Source organism: Quercus robur, chromosome 4 (genome assembly GCF_932294415.1).
Source record: "Quercus robur chromosome 4, dhQueRobu3.1, whole genome shotgun sequence".
In the NCBI taxonomy this organism is placed as follows: domain Eukaryota; kingdom Viridiplantae; phylum Streptophyta; class Magnoliopsida; order Fagales; family Fagaceae; genus Quercus; species Quercus robur.
This window is the reverse complement of record NC_065537.1, coordinates 11,881,370-11,894,411: the sequence shown is the minus strand read 5'-3', so window position 1 is coordinate 11,894,411 and position 13,042 is coordinate 11,881,370. Positions and strand designations below refer to the sequence as shown.

At 37.2% G+C, this 13,042-nt stretch overlaps 1 long non-coding RNA gene across 1 annotated transcript; it reads right to left on the bottom strand.

Moving 5' to 3' along the window:
- Positions 1–3,274: 3,274 nt before the first annotated feature.
- On the bottom strand, positions 3,275–6,963 carry LOC126720586 (uncharacterized). Its single transcript, XR_007653517.1, has 5 exons — positions 6,633–6,963; positions 6,218–6,273; positions 5,395–5,452; positions 5,122–5,239; positions 3,275–3,603 (listed from the first exon to the last, which is right to left on the bottom strand). It is a non-coding gene; the product is annotated as an uncharacterized LOC126720586 (long non-coding RNA).
- Positions 6,964–13,042: the final 6,079 nt, after the last annotated feature.

The window sequence follows — 13,042 nt, the reverse complement described above, 5'->3', positions numbered from 1 at the left end:
ATCAATAGGTATAAGGCAAAATTGGTTGCCATGGGCTTTCATCAACAATATGGTGTGGATTTTGAGGAGACATTTAGCCTTGTTGTTAAACCTCCCATAGTCAGAATCATCCTCTCACTTGCTGTTCAATTTGACTGGCCTTTGAGACAGTTGGATGTTAGGAATGCTTTTCTTCATGGTTTCTTAAAGGAAGAAGTGTATATGGTGCAGCCTCTAGGGTATGTTGATCCATCATGTCCTAATTATGTGTACAAACTTTGGAAGTCTCTCTATGGGCTTAAACAGGCACCTAGGGCCTAGTTTGAAAGATTTTCCACCCAAATTTTGCATATGGGGTTTCAACCTTCTCTTGCTGATTCCTCCTTATTCATTCTTCATCATGGCAAACTTGTGGTTTATCTCTTGGTCTATGTAGATGACATAGTAATCACTGGGAACAATCCCAGGTTCTTGGATTCTTTAATTGCTCAATTAAGTGCTGCCTTTGAGCTTAAGGATTTGGGTCCTCTTCACTACTTTCTTGGGCTTCAAATCACCAGATCATCCAATGGATTGTTTCTTTCTCAAACTAAATATGCTTAGGATTTGCTTCTTAAACTTCAAATGCAATCTTCCAAACCTGCCAGATCTCCTTGTGCTCCTCATCTTAGATTGGTTCCCAATGAGGGCTCTTTACTTTCTAATCCCCATGAATATCGAAGCTTAGTTGGTTTTCTACATTATTTGACTTTCACCAGACCTGATTTGAGCTTTGCTATGCACCAAGTTTGTCAATTTATGTCTTTCTCTACAAACATTCATCTTACTGCTACTAAGCGCATCCTCAGATACATTTATGGCACTCTCAATTTTGGCATTCTTCTTCAATCTAGTCCTATCTCTCTCTCTGCCTTTTCTGACTCAGATTGGGCAGGTGATCCTTTTGATAGGCGCTCTACTATTGGCTTTATTGCCTACCTTGGGTACAACCCCATTACCTGGAGTGCTAAGAAACAAGATACTATTTCCAGATCTTCTACTAAATTTGAGTACCGTGACTTAGCATCTATTGCTGCTGAGCTGTGTTGGCTTCGTCAAGTGTTCAAAGATCTTGGCATCTTCCTTTCTTCTACTCCCAAGCTTTGGTGTGATAATGTATTTGCCTTGGCAATTGCCTCTAATCCTGTTTTCCATGCCCGCACCAAACATTTGGAGGTTGATTACCATTTTGTACGTGAAAAAGTTTTGCGCAAGGATCTTCAGGTTAAGTATATTGCTACTGGGGATCAACTCGCTGACTTTTTCACTAAAAGCCTTTCTACCTCTCAGTTTGTCTTTCTCAGGTCCAAAATCATAGTGTCTATTGACCCCATGGTTTTGAGGGGGGATATTAGAGGAAGTACAGAATTGGTGAAGACAGAGAATGTGGAGTCTTTGAAATCTGAGAAAGAAGAAGTCTAACGGCTACTTCCCCAATAGTAACTTAAATAGAATCAAAACGGTGTCCTGTGGTTTAATGAATGAAATAAAAGGAAACAGGTTTTAGTGAAATGGTGCATTTCAAGACTAATACAAACACTATCATTTTGATTCTATCTTCCTCAGAGTTCCAGCTTCTAGCTTCAAGACTCATTCTGTTCTTCCAAGAGTTCAAGACAGAGAGGAAGTTACAGGCTTCGATCATAATAGCCTTCCGTGAATTTAGGAGATGGTTATTGGGTTGTTACAATATAGTTATAATTGATCTTCTAGAAGATTTAGATCTTTATGTATTCTCAGGCTCTATAAATAAGAGCTATGTGTTATGTATTGCTCTTTGAGCTTGTATAATACAATTTTCTAAGTTTCCAGAAATTCTCTCTTCCTTTCTTTCTTTCTCTCTCTCTCTCTCTCTCACTCTTTTTGTTATTGATTTTTTGCCATTGTTAAACATCTTCAAGCTCCAAATCTTTCATTTATAATGTAAGTTTATGTTGTTATTACAATATAAACGAAGGATTTTCTAAAAATAAAAATTATGACGACTACCTAATACCTAGTAATACGTTGTGGACTTGGCAAGCATAATTCTATTTCTATGATAGGAGATGGAAGGGTACCAAAAATTAATAAAAGAATATAAAATTATAAATTAATACCTTTTATTAAAAATACAAAACAAAACAAAAAAAAAAACCAAAAGTAAATGCTAATAAATTGTAATCACTGATATTTCGTTTAAAAATTTAATTGATATTAAATTCTATATACTATTAGATACATGAATTAAAATTTTAACGTTGAAGTTGAATCTCCATTGAGATTTTGGAGCTGCATGCATGTGGATTTGAAATATTCGGAATATTAGAAGCAGAAGCAAATGAGGACTGAAGTGTACTCCAAATTTCTTGGGAGGAATTGAGACCAACAGTAAGGGCAGGATTCGCCGCGGGCGCGGGGGGTTGGGGGGATGCCCCCGACGCCCCAAAAATTCTCACGTACTATTACTATATATAGTACAAGTGACAATTATTTGCATACACAAGGACAATCAGCCTTTTAACATACATATATTACTGTGTATTATTTATTTTTTTTTGAAGGGGGTACTGTGTATTAATTCATCACAAGAAAACCCATTTCACATTCCCACGGCCCATTGCAACTATTTTAATAGAATAATGGGTCCCACCTTATAATAACTAGCGTTTGACCCACGCAATGCACGGGATCATTTTATAATTTAGGCTCACCTTTACATCACTCACACCATAAAACTCCTTTGATAGGTTTGACCTTTGTGTTGCAAAAATAATACTGTTAACATTAACAATCTTGGCTTTGCATGTCACCAATTAATTTGATCTATCTGTGACAAAATTGTATATATGTTAAGATTATGCTATTCCTTTTTATTTATTTAACAGATTAACAGCATTCCTAATACTTGAACCACTTGGACTTCAAAAAAGTAAAAAAGTAAGAGACCAAGCACAATAGATTAATAGGTTTCTTGATATTTAATTTTCCAAAAGTTGGCGATTTCCTATAATGGTTTGCATTTTGATTTTCTCAACATCAAATATTTGCCTTGTTCATGGCCTTCAGTTGTTATTTGTTAATGGCTTTGAAATTAGAAGCTTTTTAATGTAGCACCTATAAAAATGCATACTCATAGCATTCTCAATTTTCATCAATCTTATTCCCAAAATAAGGCTGCACTGAACAGTACGACACTCTAACAAAGAAAAATGAATTACAATCTACAATTATAACTAAGTTCAAAATTAAAATCACATATATTAAAAAACTTAAATTCATGTTGATATAAGAGTCTTAGGATGCTCAGATTACAAAACCATAGCCTAAATACAGAAAATTAAATCTCTCATAATCTGAAATAAAACAGAAAATTAAGTAAATAAGAAAAGGGTACGGAGAATAGAACTTGGTGCATAATTCTTAAGCATTTTTTATGCTTCCAAGTCTTCTATTTTAGCAACTATTTTTCTATGATGGAAGAAAGTTATCCATCCAGCCCTTTAGGAGGTCCTTTGGGCTTAATTTCCTTTGTGACTTTTGGAATGTCAATGTCAAAGTTGATGTAGAGCTTTGTTGCTCATGTGAATGACAATCGATAGTTACCTACAAATATTTTAAATAAATTAGGCATTAACATTTGTCATGTTTTCATTTAAAGTATATGAGAATAATATCTAATAATATTTAAAAGAAACACTCAGACGATCAAATAGTTAAACTTGGAGGTGAGAAAAGCATAACTTTCATTTCACAAAAATGATATAACTCTCATGCTCAACACATATTGCAAAGATCAAAACCACATCTATATTTCATACCCAACTGACAAAACACAAAGTAGCAAGGCACAGATTAATTAAGTTTAAATATAACTTAAGAAACCAAAATGCTCTAAACCAACAATACTCAAACTAAAGCAATTAACAACATTAATGGATTAGGAAATCTAAATAAAAATCATAATACTCCGTTGTTTCATATTGAGTAGAAAAGAAAGGGAAAGCGTAACTTTTTTGGATGGACTTTTCGCTCTAGGTTAATACCATTGCTGGAGAAGTGTGTGACTCCAATAGGAGTGGAGTTCTCTGTCTCTTCTTTTGTGGTTCTTGTTCCAAAAGACAAAGACCTCTTTTTTTCATTTAGTAGCTATTGTGGCTCTTGATGTTTTAACTTTTAAGGGTAGAGGCAATTAAACGAAAGAATTGGAGAAATGAAGAGTTGTTTATTTAAGAAGGGGAAGAGCCGAAAAAGGAGAAAGGGAGAGAGAGAGAGTTATTAATTTAAGAGATTAAAAGAATCAGTCAAGGAATTTAGACAGATGACTCCAATTTCAGATTTGAATTGAATAATAAATTGACATATGCATTCAAATTTACATAAATAAACCCACACTCATACTCAAATTAATAACCAACCCCCCATTCTCCTCCAAACAAATCACACAAACGATGCTTCAAAGGAAATTAATGACCAAAGCCTTAATTATATTTTGCATCCAAATTCAAAACCAAAGCCTTAATCATATGTTAGCAGCAAATTTGGAAATAAAATTTAAAACTTTAACTATAATATTTTGAAAGTTAAGATGGTGGCTTGAAGTTGTAAAATAGGGTGACACTGGTTTGACAGTGGTAAATTTCCTTAGATCTCTCTCTCTCTCTCTCTCAAGGAATTTTAATGATCTTGATTAAACCCTATAATCAACACAATAAGAAATAGAGAAAGCAGAAAGGTAAAGGAAACATTAACAAAAGACATTTTAGTTAAACATTAAAGAAAACCACAAAATAAATTAGAAAACAAATAGAAAGCCAGAGGTTATATAGGCCAATGGAAAGCATCCAGAGGAGGAGCATAACAGCATCAATTAACTATGCAATCAAAGTAACAGTATTTGAATAGGAAAAGCAATCGTGGGAAAACAATGAACTGGGAATTGCAAAAACTACTGGCAGACACAGTATTTGAAGAAGGGAAAAAAATATGTTATGGCCTTGGGTATATATTGTTGAAGAAAATTCAAATAAGATATATGTAAAGAAACATCTAGAAGAAGTCCTATATTCAAATAGAAAAAATAACAAAATAACTCACATTAGAAATGTGTAAAAGAATAATTACCTGTTTAGTGACAGATTGTTGTACAGAGAGAAGTGGCATCCAGCAGCATAGATGTGGTTGATAACATAGTATGCAGATTGTAAAATTAATCACATAATAGCCTTGAACTGTTTCAATCCTAAAATCCAAAACAAAAACAAATAAAAAAAAAAAAAATTCTAACCCAAATACCTAAATCAATCAATCCAACCAAATATCAAAACATAAAGAATATTTAACACTCAATTAAAAAGAAAATTACTGGTGACTGTTCAAATAAAATGGAAACTATACTTGGTAGTACTGTTTTTACTCAGATTGCTTCCAAGGATTTGCCTTTTCACCTACAAACCTAGAAAAGAAAAGTTAAAGAAAAAACCTTTAATTTTTTATTACACAGATTTGGAATAGAAATCAATCAATGACAAATGAAATTCACAATTGAATCCAAGAGAGAGTTAAATAAATAAACGCTGAATGGAACGATTGGAAACTCTTGGCCATGAATGCTCATTCAAGAAGCGTAAAAGAAATTGAAAAGATCAAAAATACTTTGCTCTCTATGTGATTGAAAAATCTTAACGGGTTCGTTATCTCAACTGAAGGCTTTTTTCTTCCTTTTCTTCTTTTAAAATATGGCAGCCATTGGCTAGAGAGACACAAAGACCTAAACTGAAACCAATCCAAACAAATATAAAAACACTTGATCAAATTTAATGCATAAACTGAAATGACCTAAATCGAAACCAGTTCAAATAAAATATCAAATTATGATCATATTTAATGAACAAACTAAAAAATGAAGAGAGAAACTTATCAGTAGTGGTTCTGACATGATGATGGTGGGAGGGTTGTCGTTAATGGGAAGTCTGCCTAATACTGACTTTGTTCTCTTCTTCTTCTTCTTCTTCTTCTTCTTTTTTTTTTTTTTTTTTTTTTTTTTAGTAATAACCAATTTGTTAGTAACAAACGAAAAGGAAATTCATTTAGAAATAAATGCAATAGAAGATGGTTAATTGACAATCACAACTCCTTATCAATCCAACATGAGATCAAAACATGCATAATAGGAAAAAACAGTAATACATAAAGAAACAATAATTATAGCAGCAATTACATGACAAATTCCAACTCTTTTCGCCCTCCACCCGTTCTTTTATGCAGCCAAACTATCTGTATAAGGCCAATGTTTCAACAAATCCATTAGAAACAGATCAATATCAAGAAAATCATAAAATATGAATAATCCAAATAGGAAATAAGCCAGAGAACCATATCAGGGAGGTACCAAAACTTTATCACAACAAAACTAAATAATTTTATTCCCTTCTAAATTAATTTTTAAAAAAAATCTAAGATTTCTGAATTGAAATTTATTTTCTTTCCTTCATTTTCTCAAAACCTAATAAACGAAATCCCCATCACAACCAATCAAAAACCATATCTAAAAACTCGAAACTTTTAATTTTCACACACTTTCTCAGAACCCAAACAGAAAACAAACACACATGGAGAGATAGAGAGAGCAATACCTTAGTACAATGTCGTTGTCTAGGGTTTGTTTTGGGTTTTCTTCTGTAGTAGTGGTAGGGTTGAAGTTGAGTTGGTCTGATGAATCGGTCGCCATTGTATGAGAGAATCAGAGATTGCGTGAGAATGGCACCTCTGATCGCTTACTTCTTTCTCATCTAAGTTTTGGATTTTGATCTTGGGGGAAGGATTTGGTTTTGATTTTTGGGTTTCTGAGAAGAGAGACTAGTTACGGGTTTCTCTCCTTTCTCCTTGAAATGTGTCGCCATTGTTGGGATCTCTTGCTCTCGCTCTCACTCTCGGTCTCACTATGTGTTAGGGTCTTCGATGCACCTCATACCTCTCTCCTTTCTTCGTGTACCACTCTCTCTTTCTTTTTTATTTTTTTTTTTAAGTGGTTAGTTTCTTTTTATACCCAGAGGCTCCAAACAGTGTTTTAACATTGTGAAAGATTGTAATTTATCACTTTTTAAATGGTAAACGTGGTAGCATTTGCAGGGGCCTTTTTTCCTAACGTGGCAGCACCTCGTTAAAGGCTTCTGCTATTATATATAGTATTAGATATTATAATAAAATAAAACCACTTGTACAGCCTACTTCTACACCACTATTTTGCCAAATAGAATTATGAAAAAAAAAAAAAATTACTTTCACTCACTAGTCACTAAAGCACTTCAAAAAAGTCAAGGAACATAAATTTTAATGCAACTTCTTATCACAATTGTTACATGACAAAGTGTGATTGTTAAAGAAAAAAATGGTGAGTTTATGTGTTAATATTGGTTAACCATTCACAATCTCCCATATCAGAGTTTTGACGAAAAAAGTTGTGAAATAATTTGTAATCTAGAACTACTCATAACACCTCTGTTTCATATAACAAATTTTTCTTTCCTTACCAACATGTTTTAGTCTCAAACCCAAGTTTTTTTACAAACCCAAATTTTAATTGTGGATGACAATTACATTTGCATATAGTTGTTTATTTATTTTGTTATTAATATCAATTAATACCTTTTCAATTTAATTTAACTCTCAATCTTGACTTTTGATCTTCCCCCCCTTAATGTAAAATCTTAGCTCCACCACTGGTAGGATCTCATCATAGACAGAGAGAGGATGATGTTGTAAAAGTTTTAAGCAAACAAACATGTTACTTTTTGAATGAAAGAAACTAAATACATTAGCTTCTTAATGAAAATCTCAAATCCATGAGGGGTTCCCTAAATTCATAAGGTGATAGGTTTCTAGAATCCACTAGAGAGAAGCAAAGTTTGAAATTTTATTAATTTGATAACTAAATTGCATTGGAGGCTATAGTGCGTTTAAATATAAAATTAAAAAATTTACCGCAGCTAGGAAAATGCTTTAAAAACCCTAATTCATGCTAATTGTTAAGAATATAAAGTGTGAGAAAGACTGAATAGTCTATATATTGATGTGTGTATAATAATGTATAATAGATGGCCTTATAGAAGCTAGATATGTGTGCAGTACAAGTAAAAGGAGTAAACTACAAGTACAGTATACTGGGCTAAGCCCAATGGGCTAAACTAGTCTAAGCTATACACTAACATCCCCCCTCAAACTCGAGGTGGCAAGGAGGAAGCCAATTGGAGTTTGGATATAAGATCTCGAAGACGACTAGGCGGGTGAGTCTTGGTAAAGATATCAGTATGCTAGTCAGCAGAGGAGATGGAGAATAACTTGAGATTTCCTTTCTTAAGATGCTGGCGAGTGATGTGGTAGTCAATCTCAATATGCTTAGTGCGTTCATGGAAGACATCATTATGAGCAATGTAGATAGCACTACGATCGTCACAATAAAGAGGAGTGGCAATGAGCTGTGGAGCATCCATGTCAGCCAAGAGCCAGCGAAGCCAAACGAGCTCACAAGTGGTGTCGGCAAGGGCACGATACTCAGCCTCAATACTGGAACGAGAAATCACATCCTGCTTCTTGCTGCGCCACGAGACCAGAGAAGTACCTAACAGGAAATAGAAACTTGTGATAGAGCATCGATCAGTCAGATCACCTGCCCAGTCAGTACCTGAATAAGCATGAAGCTCGAGAGAAGATCGAGAGGAGTAATGCAGACCATGATAAAGTGTGCCTTTGACATATCGGAGAATCCGAAGAACAGCAGCATAGTGGACAAAACGAGGTGCATCCATGAACTTACTAACCATACCCACGGCATGTGAAATATCCGGACGAGTAATAGTGAGATAGATCAAACTGCCAACCAACTGAGGATAGCGAGTAGCATCGGATATAGGTTCATCGTCCAAGGGTGTGAGCTTTGCATTGTATTCCAAAGGAGTGGAAACAGTCTTGTTATCGGTGACACCGGCTTTGGAGAGAAGATCAGAAGCATATTTAGCCTAGGAAAGATAGTATCCATCAGAGGATGAGGTAACCTCAAGCCCAAGAAAATAGCTGAGAGTGCCCAGATCTTTCATCTCAAAATGCTGACTAAGGAAGTGCTGAAGAGAGCGGATACCTACAGAATCATCTCCAGTAATAATCATATCATCAACATAAAGAAGAATAAGAGTGATACCAGTAGAGGATCTTCGAACAAAGAGAGCAGTATCATGAGGACTCGAAGTGAAACCCTGCTAAGCAACAACTGAGCTAAACTTTTCAAACCAAGCTCGAGGAGCCTGCTTGAGGCCATAAAGAGCACGACGAAGGCTGCAAACTTGATTGCCTGGGTGTGGATAGCCAGGGGGTGGTTGCATGTACACTTCTTCATGGAGGTCTCCATTGAGGAAAGCATTCTTCACATCCATTTGATAAAGAGGCCAACGGCGAACAGCAGCCACAACAATGAGACATCTAACAGATGTAAGACGAGCAATAGGAGCAAATGTTTCCTCATAATCAATACCATACTCCTGAGTAAAGCCCTTGGCAACTAGGCGAGCCTTGTATCGTTCAACAGATCCATCAGCCTTGGTCTTAATCTTGTAAACCCACCTATAACCTACTACAGACTGACCAGAAGGCAAATCAACCATATCCCAAGTGTGATTTTTATGAAGGGCATCTAGTTCTTCATTCATAGCTTGCTGCCAAAGAGGGTCAGTATGAGCCTCACGATAGGTGTGAGGTTCATAGAGAGTGGCAAGAGCAAAAGAGCAATGATAATCAGTGAGATAAGGGGGAGGAATGCTTACCCGAGTGGAACGACGAAGTTCAGGACCAATAGGAATGCCGGAGACAGAACTGGAGATGAGTCGTCTGGAGAGGCAGTCGATGTTGAAGAATCCTCCACAAGTTCAGGATAGAGAGGGAGGAAAAGATCAGTAAAAATAGGAGACTCTGAGGAAGAAGATACAGGAAACTGCTGAAGACTCTTGAAAGGACGATGTTCCCAAAACTCAACATGACGGGAGACACGAAGGCGACGAGAAATGGGATCATAGTAGCGAAACCCTTTTTGAGACACACCATAACCAAGGAAACAACAGAGACGAGTACGAGGTTGGAGCTTTGTTTGTTCATGAGGAGGAAGAGAGACAAAGCAAGCACAACCAAAAACCCGAAAAGAGGAGTAGTCAGGAGTTTGACTATAGAGAAGCTCAAATGGTGATTTGTTGTGTGTAGTTGGTGAAGGAATACGATTAATGGTGTGCACAGCAGCGAGTGCGGCCTCACCCCAAAAGCGCTTAGGAAGAGAGGCAGAAATGAGAAGGGTGCGGACAACATCAAGAATGTGACGATGTTTTCGTTCTGCACGACCATTTTGTTGAGAGGTGTAAGGACAAGACCACTGAGGAAGAGTACCATGTCTGTCTAAAAAGGATAGGAAAGATTTATCATTATATTCTTGAGCATTATCTGATCGAAAGACTTTAATGGTGCGATTGAACTGTGTTTCAATCATTTTATGAAATGTTTGGTAAATAGACACAAGTTCATACCTATGGTGAAGTAGATAAATCCAAGTATACCGAGAAAAATCATCCACAAATATGACAAAATATTTAGATCCCCCCTCAGTGGGGGCAGGTGCAGGACCCCAAATATCAGAATGTATAAGATTAAAAGGGGCAGAAGAAAAGGAGTCACTTTTATTAAAGGGCAATTTTGTTTGTTTGCCAAAATGATAGGAAGTACAATCAAATTTTTGAAACTGAACTGAACCTAAATGACCTTGAGAAGCTAACAATTGAAGACGAGAAAAGGATGGATGACCAAGACGAGCATGCCATAGATCAGGTGAGGAGGTGGTAGTGGTAGCAGCTGCATAAACAACTTGTGACGGAATCTTCAAGTCATGAACCTCAAACATGCGACCAACCTTACGGCTTGTCCCAAGCACTTGACCCGTCCGGGGATCCTGCACATCCACACCATGATTAGTAAATAGAAGATCTACGCCTAATTAGCAAAGTTGACCAACAGAAAGCAAATTGAGGGATAACTTTGGAATATGAAAAGTGTCACTAAGGGATAAACAAGGAGAAGAGATTGTTCCTTTATGACTAACAGGCATAGAAGTTTCATCAGCAGTGTAAATGGTGATTGGATGTTCTAAGGGTGCTTTATCAGAAAATTGGGATTCATCAGGAGTCATATGGTTACAACATGCAGTATCAAAAAACCAAGGTTGTTTACTTGAGATGACAGAAAGGGCAGTGGAAGTGCGGGATAAAACCTGTTGAACAACTGCCTCAATATCAGCCGTAGTAAGTGAGGAAGCCAAAGATGGACCTGTAGGAACCGATGGATCTGAAGGACATACAGCAGATGCCTGAGGAAGAGAAGCTTTATTCTGCTCTTGCACAAATTTCTGTAGCTTACGACAAACAGAGATGTCATGGCCTTTGGCATGGCAAAACTTGCAGTGAGTACCTTTGGAAGACTGAGAGGTGGGACGCCCGGAGTTTATTCGCGGAGGAGCAGTGAATGCAACAATGAGAGGCTGTGGTGAGGGTGTAGCCAATACATGATCAGATGATGTCATGTGATAAGTAGGCCGACGATTCTCCTCAGAAATGAGCTCCTTTACTGCAGCATCAAGAGAAAGAGTAGGAGACCGGCTAAGTAGAGAAGCCCTAGTAGGCTCAAAATCCTCACGTAAACCCATCATGAAGTGCATAAATCTACGGCGATCCCGATATTTAACAAAGAGCTCAATGTCCTTAGAACACACCAGTGGAGGATCTGCAGCAGAGAGTTGTTCCCACATAGTAGAAGTTTGAGAATAAAAATTAGAAATAGACTGACTTGTCTCTTGGCGCATTTGATAAAGTTTTGATTCAATGTGAAACTCCAAGCTTGAATCATTAGTGCAGTTATAACGATCGGCCAAAAATTTCCAAGCAACCTCAGCAATTTCAAGACGAGGAAGAAGATTATGAATGGAGGGAATAGAGGTATTGATAAACCAAGACAAGATCTTACTTTGAATACTGTCCCATTCCTCTAGACGTTCTTCATTATCATCTGTTATAATAGCAGTCTTGGAAGACTCTTCAGCAGCTGTGGCTTTGGACTTAAGGTTTGGTACTGGCTTAGGAATTGAACCAGTCCCATATCTCCACAGTTTATGACCCTTGAGAAAGACAGTCATATTCTGAGACCATGCATGATAGCTAGTAGGACCATCCAACATGATGATGATAGGACGTATGATATCTCGTTCACTTTGTTGAGCCATAATGAAGAAAATGACCAAAAAGTGAGATTTAGATACCTCAAATGCAGAAACAGAGCCCAAAATCAGAATCTATGCGAAAAACTGAGCAAGATAGGTCCTGTTGAAAATTTTTGACTTGGTCAACGGTCAACGGTCAAGTCAACGGTCAGGTCAAAGTCAATGTTCACGGTCAGGTCTGGTCAAGTCAACGGTTAACGGATGACGTGTGCTGACGTGGCAGTGTGACGTCACACTAGGGCTGACGTGGCAGTTCGTGAAACGAAGCTGGCGTGTGGGGCGTGTGTGAGCGCGTGGGGTGCGTGGAGGACGTTTGGTCTGGCACGTGGGGCGCGTGAGTGAGAGTGACGGCGCGTGGTAGCGCGTGGAGCGTGTTCTCGTGAGGCAGAAACTTCAGGCGGCGCGTGGAGGCGCGTGTGAAGTGTTTTCTGGCCATTTTTGGTTGGGTTTTGCTCGGGATTGTCTGTTCTATCACTCAATGCCTTTTCTTTGACAGTTGGATGAGTAGAACAATGAGATCCGAGAGTTGCTGGGACTGTGGGCGTGACGGCGGTGACTTGCTTCTGACAGTGGCTACTAGATGAAGGCGAGGGCAGCGGAAGAACGCCAGAGATGTCCATAGGAACCAGAAAGTCAGAGGAATGGCTCTAATACCATGTTAAGAATATAAAGTGTGAGAAAGACTAAATAGTCTGTATATTGATGTATGTATAATAATGTACAATAGAGAGCCTTATATAGGCT